We start from the raw sequence: 16,772 nt of genomic DNA, 5'->3' as shown, positions 1-16,772 counted from the left end.
CCACTTGTCAAAAGAAGGGAGATAGCTGACATCTCAACAATTTTGAACATCCTTAACGGCTCGATCGACTGTCCTCAATTATTGAGCAGACTATCATTGCGTGTGCCAAATAGAATGACTAGATGTAATGAGCTCCTTTACATACCTAATACTTTTTATAAATATGGAAAAAGCTCATTCATCTGGCGTGCAAGCTCCACCGTCAACACACTAATTTTAACAATTTCTATGTTTGACTTATTTAATATTAATGCTATACAAGCTAGAGTGATTATTGCAAATTTGTTTTTCGATGATTAATTTTATTGAAAATTTACGATTGTGATTATGAATTTTTATTTTGATGTATTTATTTTGTCTTTTTGTTTTTTATTATATATTATATTATTTTCATTATTTCATAATTTTTATCATATTATTATTCTTATTATTGTGATATTTTTATTATACTGTTATTTCTATTTTTTTCTTTTTGTTTTCTCTAACTATCTTACTCTATTATCATTTTTGTTTCTTATTTTAAATGTTTGAGCTTTTCTTTTTTTTACCTATATGTGAAAATTATTAATGGTTTACTCAACATAATTATGTTTTTTTACTATCAATCAATGTAACTTAATAAACTGTAAATTTTCCAAATAAATAAATAAATATATATTGAGTGAATGCGACAATATATATCAATATATATATTGAGTGAATGCGACAGTTGCGCTTCGACCAGATAAAACGTAATTTAAATTGACAAAATCGAGGTTTCGTATTCTCCTATTTTCTCCTCCAAAACTGGACCAATTTTTAAAAAAAAATCATCATCGGTATGAGAAAGATACTTTCTGTGAATCTATCGGCGTATTTTTTTTTAAATCGACCGTTAAATAAGCACGCTGGACTCGTTTCGTGGGTGTAAAAAAGAGGCGATTTTATAGATGTTTGGCGGCTCCTAGCTCCTATAAAAAATAATTAATCAAAAAAATAAAACGATAGATGCACCCCAATGGTGGATATTCATAGCATATTAAAAAATAATTTCTCTAGTGCCATAATTGAGGAAGGGAGAAGTATAGTACGTTTGTATGGACAAGGCGGTGCTGTCCAGCAGTGGCGTAGCCAGGATTTTGTCAAGGGGGGGGGGTTTTGACAGGAAAAAAGGCAAAATAATTTATATTTAATTAATATAAAATCACAATATATAAAAAGAGAGTAAATACGTAATAAACATATGGTATGAACAAAATTCAAATAAAATAAAAATAATGAATACTTTAAAAAAGTACGAAATTCACAGACCAATCTTCGCGTCTTTATTGTAACCATATCTAATATTTTTTCTGCACTAACATTTATATCCATATGAATATATAATAAAGCAAGTCCATTTAGTCGATTTTCCGACATCGCATTTCTTAAATATGTTTGTAGTCATCGTAGTATGGAAAAGCTCCGTTCACTTGTGGCAGTTGTCACCGGAAGTGTTGCTAGAATTTTTAATGTAATTTAATGTAAATATTGGGGAATATTGAAGGATTGCAAATTGCAATTGCAGCTAGTGTGTTTTTTGGTCGATTTTCACTAGTACTTATATATTGCCACCACATTTCCAACTCTCCAATTAGAATGCAAGGCCCACAAAATATATCTTGGTTGTAAATTTCCCCCGAAGTCTTTATCTTATTTTTTAAAACACTTGATGGTTGAGAGCTTTTTCCATCAGGAAAGCAAACATTGGAAATTTTCAAGTATATGTTTACGTCCTAAAAATCTGTCATGGATTTGGGATAAAAAACTATCCAAAAATGGTACAAACGATCAATTGCGACAGGAGTGGGATATTTTGCCGCCGACTGCACTCCGCCAAGGGGGGGGTCCAGACCCCCTGGACCCCCCCCCTTCGCTACACCACTGCTGTCCAGCCCTCTTAATGTGCGGGCGCAGAATTTGCGTTTTCGGGCGTTTTTTTCACATTCGGACCCGTGAGGTAGACTCCATCATAATATGTATATGTATCTTAGAAAATTTCATAAGTTGATAAAATGAAAAAAAGAAAAGGGGGAGGCAAAAAAAAACTTGGCCCATGCGCCATCCACCCTTGCTACGCTATTAGTCACGAGCGTCCTATGCCTTGCTAAGCATGTGCATAAGATGTGCTAATCTAAAATGGGCAATTGTATTGGTTTTACAGTACTAGTTTTTTGAGTATCGTTCTTGGCAGAATCCTTGGGATGCGCCTTTTTTTAAATATTGATATTGATAATATTTTTCATTAATGTGAAAGGCGATCTCAATGAGACTGATAATCCAATTACTCCTGAAAACATGTAAAACGGTCACTTTAGGCGATCACATTAGTAAACAAGTGCTCGCATTTGTGCACTTGATTAAAATTGAGCACTGTTTAAAAAACTGCTCATTTGCGTTTTCATTATAAACAATCAGTGTGATGCCAGTTGATATTGTTGGTGAAAGGTATGGATATGGATATTTTTTCTACCTTTTTTGTCCAGTTAATTCTATAAACTACATCAGATTAATTATATTAATTCTATTAACTATTCAATTCTTAATATATAGTTTAAGTTTCACGCAGACATATACTATTTAAGTACCGATACATATTTTCGTTCACAATGCTGATCGTCGTGGTCACATCTTTCCATTTGGGATTCGGTGGACGATTCACCTCCAAGTCTTATACCAAGTTAAATGCAGAGTTTACGGATGATTCTTTGTTGTGATCTGACCATCTTGTGGGAGACCCTCCTCGCCTTTGCCTTCCCTCTAGTGTTTCGATGACTACCATATTTTCGAAGCTTTCGAAGACTCTCCATATTCTTTCAGGTAATATGGCTAAAGTAGGAAAGAACTTTTTCTAGATGATCTGGAGAGTCTCTCTGAAATTTCCAGATCTTCGAGGGTGGAGGCGTTCGTGCATCTTGCGGTCCTTGGAATGCGCAACATCTGCCTCCATCATTTCAAAGGCATCTCACATGTCCCTTTCTCTCCTTTTCAGCGTCAATATCACCAAAGATTGTACCAGACACTTCTATCACAAGATGGTTAAAATAAAAAGATATACTCTTAAGCAACATACTTATACTAAAAAATTCAGATGTCACAAAATAAAATTCGATAGTTAAACATACATACACGTTCACACATACCGGTTATGAAAGCAAGAATTTTCGTTACAAATTGAATCTTACACGAGACAAAAGTTCTACTTCCGGTTGTCGGATTTTGTTCGAAATTTTTTTATTACTTAAAATCACCCTAATTATTATACACATTAAATATCAAGAAAATAAAAATAATTTAAAAGGTCAAAATAAAATAATTAAATATTGTTTAAAAAAAATACTGCTTTTGTACTACTACGAATTTTGACCAAAACCTTAGCAGCTCTAAGTTAGTACATAAATAAAACAAATATAAATATTCATTTTGATACGTTCAGGGGTGTGGACAGAGTAGTGGAAACAACATTTTTGACCTTTCTAAGAGGAAAAAATCCCACTTCCGGTTCATTAAATTTAGTGATTTTTTTACTTAGCTCTAAATTAGTATAAAAAGAATACAAATATAAATTTTTAGCTTGATACTTTCAGAGGTGTGAAAACAATCGTGGTCACAACATTTTTTACTTTCTTAAGAGGAAGAATCCCACTTCCGTTTTATTAAATTTAGTAATTTTATTTTTATTTTCATCAAATCAATACAAGAATTATACTTGAAATTTTACATGAAGAACACACGAAAAAATCTTTAAGGGGTCGAATAAAATAGTGGAAGACAAATCGAACAAGAGTAAACTGCCACTTCCGGTTGATGGATACTTACCAAATTGCATACATAACTTGGTATTAAGCTTAAGAATTTTCGCACGATTACACAACTTCATCTATTGTTACTACATACATAGATACAGTAAAAATCTTGGCATTTTATTTGAGCTAGGAAAACTGCATTGTATACTCAAACTTTTAACTATAGACACACTTTGAGTCGAACCTGTTCAGTTTATATATAGCGAAATTTTCATAAGATTTTACCATCTTATATATGAAACTAAAACCGTTCGTTGTATGTGTGTGTATTTCGTTTCTGATTGGCTGCCGTTAAATATATTTATATTTTTAAATTTTATATAAATGAATTTTTACTATTAAATTAGCCATATTTAAGCCGTTTATATCACAAATGCCGAGCGAATCCGAGTAGAACTACTAGAATGGCAAAGATGCGATGAAGTAGACTAAAAAAAAATCATGTGATCAATTTGATCAATTTTCATCTAATCAATCAGATTTTCACAAACTATGATCAGCTGGTGGCATTACAAAAATTATTTTTTCTTAGTATTTTTCTCAAATTCCAAAATTCACTGTGTTCAATATACCTTAATTATACATAATCGTTCACCATGAACCTCATTTCATATTAATACGTACGTGCTGTTGATATAAACAATGGAAAAGCACTTGAACTTCAGTAAACACGCAGTTTTCGCGCCACATTTAAGTTCGCCTCGACACACCCCAACTATCAACAAATCTAATAAATGTAGTTATTAACGAATATATACATAGCTCTATAATTTCAAACCCCGAAATTAGTATACGGAAATAAAATACATCTAAAGCTCAACATCTACCCGTGTCAAGCATTGAATCCTGAAACCCAACAGCTCATATTGTGATTTTTATAAAAAGTTTTAGCTAAATATTATCACCAGAGATCGGCGGACCTGAACCATTTTTTTGTGGGCAAAAGCAACTTGTCCGCCGACCTTTGATTTATCACGTTGAGCAATGACGAAGATTTTAGATGTATACAATTTGGAATTTCTCAGAGAAATGATTCACATCAAACCCCCATCATCATTATGGGTGTACATCTGTTCCGAATTGGACCTGGGCACAACTGAATATGGCTGCAGGCTTCTCTTGCTGCTGTAAAATAAAGATTATTTTAAACTTCACATCGCTTTGTCAGTTATATTTGGCTTTGTAATTTACACCAATTAAATTATTCTATATTCGCCCTCAATTGAAATTTGAGGACTCGCCCTCAATCGAAATTTGCTTTTGGAATACTACTAAATTTGATATCCAATATATTGAGTCGGTGCAAATTCAAAAATGCCAATCGTTTCTTTTGCAAATATAGTGGTTAAAGTCTTAAAAAAAATTCCGAATCTTATAATAACCTAAACCTTTTTAAAAACACACACGATGAATTTCTTAAAGCCATTAATTTCAAATATTTTTCAATATCGAGGTTCCTTTTTCATTATTACAGCTCTTATTCCTTTTTTTTTCCTCTTTGTTGACTTTTTCCATTGTTTTTTTTTTCATGCTATTTTTTTCTCTGTTCACCATTTTAATGACTTGTTTATTTTTAATTATTGCTAATTGACACATTTCCATAGTCCGATTTGTTCATCGGTTATCAAACTTAGCAAATTATTTTTAATTTTTAAATGCTTTTTTTTATTATTACTGAATTATGTTTATAATACATCTTATATCTATCTTAATACCTACTGATCTTTTATCATTTTCTATTTTACAATATTATATTATTTAGTATTGTTGTGTAGGGGTGGGTGGAAGATCCAAGTAAAAGGCCAAAGTCATTTCACAGCATTTATTGATGATTAAGGAGATACACGCACTGCCAGTGCTCTGTCCAGAATGTCTTGATATCGCATAAGTACCTCCTTATAAAGGAAAGGTCTCTCAGGGCATCTTCGACGTTTGGTTTGTTTACCTATTGTTATGGTCACGTACTAGATGTGCCATGGAAGTCAGTCCCACGCTATCGCTGTGGGTTCTGAGAACTCTACCGGAATGCGACCGAGGTATCGCTACCCCCGCTAAGTGCATTCGAGTTTATCTCATTGTTAGCCGACTTGTACTGAAGCCTGGAGATAATCCTTGAAACCAATTATAACGGCGGCTCCTTTTAGTATTCGCTACAGTATTATATTATTTTAATGTTAATGTACAGCATAATAGGAAAAAGAGATCAAAAACCTATTTACAATTGTATTTTAAATATATAATATCGCTATTCTATCTGTCTGTGTATGTATCTGAGATAACGCTCGCCGTACTATAATAGTCGTTTTGACTCAACAAACATACATATCTACGTCACAGCTCAACCACTGCTAACAAAATGTACCAATATAAATAACGAATAAGTCTCAGTATAATATGCAATATATCTCAGTATATAATACTAGGTCAAAATATAATATGCGCTAAGTCTCTGCGCATTTAGCGCCATCTATTGAAAATTTATTAAATAAATAAATTAATTAATTAACTTTTCTATTGGTATTTTATATTGTTTATGTATGTAGATAGGTAAGTAGTTTTTATCATTTTTTTTTTCACATTAAACAATTAAATATAAATATATTTGAAAGTTATTTGAAAAAAATTCGACCGAGTGCGGATCGATCACAGAACTGAAACGTTTCTTTTAATTTTTGTTTATTTAATAACTTAATATGCCATAATCCATGCAATGATATTTCATCGGGTACAACATTAGTTAATATAAAATTGAATGTCTGTTTGTTTGACTGTATGTCTCGTGTAGGCTCCTAAACCACTCAACCGATCACTATGGAACTTTCAGGATTTGTTGTTTGCATGTGAAAAAATATCTTAATAATAATATTCGTAATTACGATTTTACCGACGACTATCATTTATAACGGGAACGGGAATTGCATGCCTTATTCTGGCATTGCAAAGCATGCCGGGTTCAGCTAGTTAGTTTTAAATAAATATATATCTACGTATGCAACTTGGGAATATAACTTCGTAATTAATTTGTAATTCAATATATTTTTAAAAACACTAATTAATATGTGAAGTAGATTTAAAGTACATTTTGAGTTCACAACGGTAGCCGATACCCCACGACAATGGCATAAACGGCCACACGCTTGTTTGACCTGAATAATTTTGCATAAAAAAAAAATATATATATATATGTACAAACATGCATACATATACACAGAAGAAAAGTAATAAATGTGACAGCTAATATGTCCTAGGATTTAAAAATGATGGCGATATGCCATCTAATGTCGTCTCATCTCGCCTCATTCTGAACACTGTTCCTTTTTGTTACGAATGCCCTAAAGTCATTTTAATGCTTCGTAGCTTTTAATATGCGAGAAGATGCAGTTGAGTCACTCTTTACTTGTAGGTACACTCGTAAACATTGTCTTAAATGTATGTATAGGTACATATGTATACAGTTGAGTGCTGCTATTTGTAGTCATCCATGCATTCAACTTCTACATGAGTTCAAGTTGTATCATTTGTGGAGTACCTTTAGAAAATTCGACAGTCGTATTATATTGATGATGATGTACATACAATATAATATATGTTGAATGTTGATTTTATATGTGTTTTTATAATTTTTTCGCCATCCTGATCATACTTCCGAAATCTATAATGGTCCAATAAATATTATCGCATAAATATTTTATCGCTTTTGGGTCAGAAATTAATTGTGCGCAAATTGCTGGTAGTATTATATATGGATAGATGCCAAAAATTTGATGAAGCATCTCAACAGGTAGCCAAATCAGTTAAAATCGGTTAAATAACATTCCAAGCTTGCCAAATGGGCGCCAATGATTGCAGTGCGCCATGCGCGTGAAAAACCTGGATTTTTCCAGGGGAAAATGCTATTTTTCCGAAATTTTGTTATTGATTGTAAATTAATATTGTTATTTTCTCAGTAATAAATCAATATATTTGTTCAAATGTTGAACATTTTAATTTAACATACCTTTATAGTTTTGGATAACAAAACTATAAATGCCGTAGCGGAGACTTATCAGTATTTATTAAATTTGATCCACTGAATTCGAATATGACAACAATTTTTTGATGGCTTGCTCTCGTTTAAGAGATAAGAGTGTTTAAAAAAAGTTTAATTTTTACAAATTTTTGGCTTTTGCAATCTTTAATTTAAAAAAAAATTTGACTGCGCCAAAACTGAGTATTGGAATCAATAGTGATAGATTTTATTCTATTGATTGTGTTTTTATTGTTTATAAAATCGTTTAATTAATTATCTAGCGAATTTTAAAAGTCATTGTACATATATACAGATAAGTAAAAGTATATTTTTGACTTTTAAAATTCTCTATATAATTCTTTGAACGTATTTCAAATCAAAAGATCATTACAATTAATAGACAAAACATCTGACTGTTTGTTTCAATACTTATTTTTGCACAGTAATACTAGATTTTGAATTAAAAGCTTCAAAAGTCAAAAATCTGTAGAACTTGCTCAATTTTTTAAACGCTCATATCTCTTAAACGAGAGCAAGCCAACAAAGATCATTGTCAAACTTAGTAAAGATTGATTAGTTTTTTCTCCGGTAATAATTTTTGTTGGTCAGCGTAATTTGATTAATTTAAGTAAGAATATTAAAAATATTTTTTGTAAATTAAGCCTTTTCGAACATTATGCTTTTTTGTCATTTTTAATAGTATTTTTAGTCTAATTTCAATCACTCGATTTATCTTCTATTTCATTATGGTATCTTAAAAGAAGAAAGAAACCAGTGGATAAAATCCTATATGAAAAATATTAAATAAATATCCTAATAAAGTCTTAAACGTTGCAAATGTAAGCAATATTTATTGCAAACCAGCAACACGTACACCATTATATTTTGAAATATGGCAATGAAATTCTTGAACAAGCTAGCGATTCTAAAGATATAACATGCAAAATCGAGCAAATATATTTAAACAAAAAATTTCAAGGAAAACGAGAATTTCCTCATCATTGTTCTGTGCTATTTATATCTACGAATCATCCCAACATGATCAAATCCCGATGATTGTAAATTTTATTTTAATCATATGTATGCACAATCCCATTATTTATTTAATATAACCTTTACAAATGAGTACAAAATAGTATACAAATTTCGACCTAAACAAAATTGAATAATTTTGCCAGATATTTTACATTTCGGACAAATGATATATGTACATACTCATAGTAGAATCTAATATAATATCCAATGAAGATGCATACCGAAGATGTCTCAAAATAAGACAATCTTCTATTGAGTGTTGATTTATGAATCGTTATTTTCATCGTGGATACAACCAAAGATAAGCGATCACAGCTTTAAATCATCGTCAATTTTATCCTTGGTTCCAACATTCCAACATCATTTAGCAGTACGAACACACTTCAGAGACAATTTTCTCGCAACAACATCTCATTTAAAATTATATTTTGTCTTAATTGTGGCATGTCAGCAGCCCCAGCATCGTTTTATCATGAGATCTGAAATTATTTCTGAAAATTGCCAACCACACCCGTATAATGCGGCCGACGGTTTCTATCAATTCGCACACATCAGATACATACATATACACATGTGTAAATACATTCGATGTATATATGCGCAAGTGCAATATAAATATGCATGTACACAGAACGTTTATAGCATGCATCGTATTTAAATCTCGCTGAAGTCACGATTTACAGACACGGTGTCTGTAAATTGTCAGTGACTCAGAGAACACCGAACAACAATATAAATGGGTCACATATTCGAAAATTCGTTTTCGCATACCGCCACGCGACCGTAATATTAGACGATTTTTATTTATAATATAATATGTATTATTGTACTGGCCGATGTGGTCCTTGGTCGCTCGACGACAAATGTCTAATTTTCCAATTTAAAATGTATATTATTATATTAATATTCTATATGTATATGAGGCGTTTCATTTCGAAAGACATTAGTTGGTGGAAAACACCGTTTTTCTTTAGCCTACATTAATTTTCCGAACTTTTTCAATATACATTATTTTAAAAGTGATTCTATTTTACATAAATATTCAGTAGATGGATACAAAATAGTTTAAAATGTAGCAAAAAAATCATATTTTCCATCAAGTATAGATATATATGAAGCGTAGTATCATTGAAAATTGCTGGAAATATTTCCGCTTCTTTATTTTATTTCTACTTAGTATGGCAATAAAATAATACTGCTTATATTTTATGTAAGAATGTTTTCAATTTAGTTAAACAATTATTAAATACACGCGAAGATAATGCTTTCGATAAAATATTCAATAGATTAACATTTAATCAATAAAATGGATTTTCAATGTAATCTATTCATCAAATTAATCATATGATAATAAGTATGTTTGAATTTGTCGGCTTAGTTAGGATTCTGTTGATTATATCAAAAATTATATAAATAAATAAATAAATACATTAAATTGAAAGTGTGTTTTATGTTTTTGTCATTTCAAGTCGAACATATTATATATCGATCATAAATTGAATTAAAAATATACAGTTTAATATAGGATAAATTAAATTTTGAATGACTATATGTAGTATTCAAAATGTACATATACATATGTATGTTACAGCCCAAGTGTACACTCCGGTTCGTTCTTAAACATACTAGTTTGTTCATAAACTAGCAGTCAAAATCAAAAAAAAAAAAAGCTATCTTTAAATAGACTCGATAGGTTTCGCATGAAACTTTTGAGCTGTCAAAGTCTTTAAGATGTCAAAACGCTTCAAAAGGGAAATCCTATGGAAACCACATTGCAACGCTGCTCTAATTCCCGTTTCTGCTAATTTTTTAAATATTGCAAAGTAAGCATATGTACGTGCATAGAGAAGGAGACAAACGATCGAATATTCAACACACTTTTAAATTATTTTCAAATTAGTTTTGAATTCAATTAAATGATATGTTACAGTCGAATAGTATTTTAAGTTGTAATATATGTATATTCCAACTGGCGTTTTAAGTCATTCATTTTCGAATACAATTCAACTAGTAAATTATATCTCTACAAGCGCTTTCAACAATGTGCGCAAGTTGTAATATAACAGTCGAATTTTGACAGCCCTGATGTTTTTACGAATACTTCAGAATTCAATAACGCATTAATACTAACTATGTAGATATTACGAATAAAGGTAATGAATACTATATTACGATAACTCTAAGAACGTGTTCAAAACAAAAATGTGACTTTCCAACTCGATTTACTAGTCGAGTGACGTTTTCACGAAAGCTTAAGAGGGCTGGACAGCAGCGCCTTGTCCATACAAACGTATTACACTTCTCCTTTCCTCAATTATGGCACTAGAGAAATTATTTTCTAATATGCTATGGATATCCACCATTGGGTTGCATCTATTGTTTTATTTTTTTGATTAGTTATTTTTTATAGGAGCTAGGAGCCGCCAAACATCAATAAAATCACCTCTTTTTTACACCCACGAAAAGAGTCCAGCGTGCTTATTTAACGGTCGATTTTTAAAAAAATACGCGCATAGTTGCACAGAAAATATCTTTCTCATACCGATGATGAATTTTTTTTTTAAATTGGTTCAGTTTCGGATGAGAAAATAGGACAATACGAAACCTCAATTTTGTCAATTTAAAATACGTTGTATCTGGTCGAAGCGCTACTGTCGCATTCACTCAATATAAATTGATATATAGTGTCGCATTCATTCAATATATACATTCACTAAATATATATATCGAAGAAAGGAACGGCAACAAAATTAAGGTTTCGGGTGTACAGCCCTCTTAACCAACCTGTCTATCTTACCTGGTACCAACTTATGTATAATTGAACTGTATTTTCAGTTTTAATATATTTTGACCATATGCCATTTACATGGAGTAGACGGGATATATTCCAACTAGTCAATATATGTATGTATAATACAACAGAAAATACGCATCAACTATAACGGCAGTTGGTACCAGGTTAGATGGAATATAGGCAAAATATATTACAACAGGAAGGTACACTTCAACTGTAACATACATATGTATACATACATATACCACATGAGGTAAAGGTACCACTCTTCATCTGTGACTCAATCTGGTTAGTTTTTTTTTTCATCAAAATGCGAATTTTTGTGACTTTCCAACTCAATTTACTAGTTGAGTAACGATTTCACGAAGACCAACTTACATATGTATATTCGAGATGTATTTTCAGTATGTAATTTACTTATTTTTATTTTTTTGCATATATACTAGGAAGGCATTACAGGTAACCCCAATTCGCCTTCCTGGCCAATTACAAACATTGCAGCATTTTTTTATTTATTATACAAGTCGCTGAATTACGAGACACTGAAAAACTCGCAAATTAACGAGACATCATACATTTTATTGTACATTAATCAATCTCAAATAGTGGTGACATATTAGGTAGGAAGGATATTTATCCAATTTTACCGCGAACCGTTTCAACAATGAAATCAGAGAAAATTGGCAAACTCTGATCAACCTGGAGTCACAAATATCCAGGTGCACTGCAAAAATTCTTTTCAATCGAGATCAGCTCATGGGATCAAACCCGGCGCCTCTCAACGCTAAGCAGAAGCTTAACGACCGAGCCATGCTGCTGGCTGGTAATGTCTTCTAATGTGCATAATTCACCATATTAATCAACTTACGTAGGTTAGACGAAACTAGTCAATATACATATGTACATATATTACAACTGAAAATACGCATCAACTATAACGGCAGTTGGTACCAGGTTAGATGGAATATAATTCAACAAGCAAAAATATGTATCTTATAACTGGAAGATACACTTCAACTATGACATACATACATATGTATATAAGGAACTGATATGCAGCAGTTTATTGGTATAATATTTGGGCAAGGTGCAAAAGCAGCATCCACCGACGACTATTCCAAGCGGGCTGATTCACGCGAACGAGACACTTCACCTTCTTCCCGGAAATATATATAGAATTTGTGCGAAAAACAAGCACATCCCGTAGGAATTCACCACACGGCTATTTTTGGACACGAACTGCGCTCACCTGGACATCACACACCATGCCACGCATCGGGGGATCCTATGTACACCGAACACTGTATTACTTCATACCTTAAATCCCTTCCATGTAATAAAAAACCTATAGAAATTATTTCCAGGATTCTCCTTCAATATATCCTAAGTGAAAAATAAACAGTCATGAGAAGAAATCATTTTAAAAGTGAATCAGTAATTGTTCAAGCATGTCGTGATATCCATATGCATATATTCTTGGTTAATTGCTAGTTGTTGCCAGGGTTTTTTTCTTTGTTTTTTTTTTTATAAACAGTAACTCCCACTTTTTAATTGCTTCTAGGAAAAGCATTTTTTTATTTATAACAGTATAATATACATATGTATACTATTTAGTCAACAGATAGCAGGTGCTACTAGCTACTGAAAGGTTCCGAAATCGAACCCTTATTAGACCTGGATTAAAAATAATCCTACTTTGTATGATTTGAAGTACATATTTGTATGGTGCTGCCAGAGAAATGTTATAATAGCATTTCTCTAGGTGCTGCTGGTCAGATTTGAATATGATTTATTTATTACATATATACCAGGAAGGCCTTACAGGTAACCCCAATGCGCCTTCCTGGCCAATTACAAACATTGCAGATTTTTTTTTATTATAAAAGTCGCTGAATTACGAGACACTGAAAAACTAGCAAATTAACGAGACATCTATGAATTTTACATAAATTTTATTGTACATTAATCAATCTCAAATAGTGGTGACATAGTAGGTAGGAAGGATATTTAGCCAATTTTTCCGGGAAGCATTGCAACAATGAAATCAGAGAAAATTGGCGGACTCGATAGGAAACGATCTACCTGGAGTGACAAATATCCAGGTCTGACCAGCAGCACTACAGATATACCCAGAAAAATTCTTTTCAGTCGAGGTCAGCTCATGGGATTGAACCCGGCGCCTCACGAAGATAAGCAGAAGCTTAACGACCGAGCTATGCTGCTGGCTAATATGTGACTCCAAGTCGATCGTTTCCTATAATAGTTTGCCAATTTAAACGGTTCCTCACAAATTGGTTACTTGCCCTCTATATGTGCAGATATCTTCCCTGTCTGGTTGAATACAATATGTAATTTCAAATTTATAAATAAGTAAAATTTTGGCCAGTGTCGATTTGATGCAACTTGGTATGGCACATGGTAAAAATAAAATAAATTAAAATTGTTGCAATGTTTAGCAACATATGTATGGTACAGTCGTGGATAAATGTATTGGGCCAATGCAAAAATGTCTTTGTTCGAAAATACTCGGGTATTTGAAGCCACTTATCATACTTCAAATTCTTCCATTGTTGAACCCTATTTTCTCTACCTAGGGTTGCTTATTATTTTTAAAAAATAGTGGTTTTGTCGCGTCGCTTTTATCGTTTCCGTTTTTTTTTTTTTATTATTTAGTGCTTCTTATTTTATTGATAAAAGCCAAAAAATGGGAATCAAGTGTAAGAAACAGAGCTCAGATGATTTTATGATGATTCAAGGGTCGTGATACATAAAAATGTCCAAGCAACTTAAATTATCTCGATGCGCGTTCCAAACGACAGTAACCCTTTGAATGCTGACGTTTTATTTAAACAGGTATACACCCATTTATTAAACACAATATTTATGATTAAATTATTAACCCTGTGAATGCTGACCAAAGCTGATCGGTGTTTTGCCAACAAGTCCATAGGCCTGAAAAATGCCTATAGGCGTTGTATTTTCAGCATCTACAAAGTAAACAAGAATATTACCCGCTAAGCCTTTCCAGGTAGCATTGAAAAAAAATGTATCGAATATGAGTCGTGTAATCCGTGTCATGCATTTGTCAACATTTATAAAGACTGGTTTACACCGGAATTTATGAATTTATAAACATAGCAGAATTTCCCGATGGAAATCTCTAGCCACTGAGTATTTTAGATTGTGGCTTGGCATTTAGATTGTGAGCATTACATTTTCACAACAATGAAGAATATGTAACTAGTTTTGGAAAAATACATTCATAATAAACTTCTTTAGCTTATTTAATATTGTTGCAAGATATAATACAGGGTCTAAATACACCTTTACAAGACTCGAAATCCTCTAGGGTTTGTTCTAGTGATCTAGGATTTGTTTGGATTACCTACAATTTTTATACCTGCTTTCTATTGGATTTCAAAATAATTCTAGTTGGAAATGTTGGCGAAATTTTCAGCGTGACGGGCATTCAACAGAAAAGACGTCAGCACTCAAAGGGTTAAAAGGATTCAGTACGATTGGTTCTATAAAAAAATCGATCAAAAACGGAAAGAGTAAAGAGAGCATTGTGTCATCAGTCTTAAGCGATCTATAGATGCTTTTCGCACAAAAAATGGTTCACTATTGTCAATTTCTTAGAAAACCATGCTTTTTAGTTATTTGAAAAGCATCCTTCCAACGCCGATCTTTGGTCATGATTTCATTTTAACAACCATACCGTTCAAAATCCCGAAAACAGAATTCTGAGCTAGCTGGAGAAGTTAAACCGTAATGAATTTTTTTTCCAATCATAAGAAGACGTCTGACGGAAGCTGGATCATGTTTTTAATTTGCAACAAATAAGTGGCAATTTATTTATTTATTTATTTAACATATGTACTTGCGGAAGGCGGCAAAACCGATACACCCTTTATTTTATTATTGACAACAATAATAAAAAGAAATAACGTAATAAAAGAACATAAAAAAAATAAAAAATATAGAAAATTAAAATGACAACTAAAAGAAAACGAAAATATAGAAAAAAATGAAGATATTGGAAAAGAAGAATTAAAGAAACCCTTTAAGTTTAAGAAATACGTCTAGTTTGTTTTTAAAAACATAAAGGTTTTCAGAATTTTCTACGTCGTTGGGATTTAAAAAATATCGATTAAATTGATCAGAGATTCCATCTTTTCAAACGGAGTGGTTTCAGTTTGGAATAGTCTTCCTAACGTTGTATTAAATTCTGAAAAACTCAATATTTTTAAAAACAAGCTAGATGTATTTCTTAAATTTAAAGGATTTTTGTGATTCTTCTTTTCCAATATCTTTGCTATATTTTGTTTTCTCTTAGCTATTATGTTACCGTTCAAATTATTTTTATTTTTTTGTATTTTCTCTTATGTATGTATGTCATTTTCTTTTTTTCTTTTATATTATTATTGTCATGAGTATTTTTGTTTTATTTTCATATATATATTAAGTCAAACTCCGTGGACCTATCTGCTTTGCCGCCTTCCCCATGTATTCTAAATAAATATATTACAACTTTCTTATACCTAATAACAATTCCTCTCCAAAACAACTCGTCAATTTTCATATTAAACTCAAAGACTATTTTTCAACATATACAACTTAAAAATAAACAGTTCTATCTTCCACGCTCAAAAATAGTTTGTAAACGAACTTTTACCGCACTTTGTGCGTCACACTTTCATAGCTAATGTAGTTGATTGTTTCACACTATGTATAATTTTTTTTTTTTTTTTTGACAAAGCGAGTTATTTGCAGAATACCAAGGTTTCGCGGAACGCAGTCGAAGATGCGCCGGTGAAACCAACACCGCCTACGAAAATACCCGCCAAAATACGCCATTGTGTATTCGACAATTGTGAATCACATCGCATGCAATTGTGAATCGAATAGGAATGTGCCAGAAATCGTCGGTGTAAAGACCCCTGCGATTTGTCACCGCGCTATCGCACGGTAAAGCGCGTGTGCATCATACAATATTCCCAGCGAATTTCTCAGTCAGAAAGATCTAAATGTGGACTTGGCACCGGTTTCAAAATGCGCGCCACACGGCAAACGGTCGCTGTCCCACTTCCGCACGCTCATAAGGAAATAG

This window comes from Arctopsyche grandis, chromosome 2 (genome assembly GCF_051622035.1).
Source record: "Arctopsyche grandis isolate Sample6627 chromosome 2, ASM5162203v2, whole genome shotgun sequence".
Taxonomy (NCBI): domain Eukaryota; kingdom Metazoa; phylum Arthropoda; class Insecta; order Trichoptera; family Hydropsychidae; genus Arctopsyche; species Arctopsyche grandis.
This window is presented reverse-complemented; position numbering follows the sequence as displayed.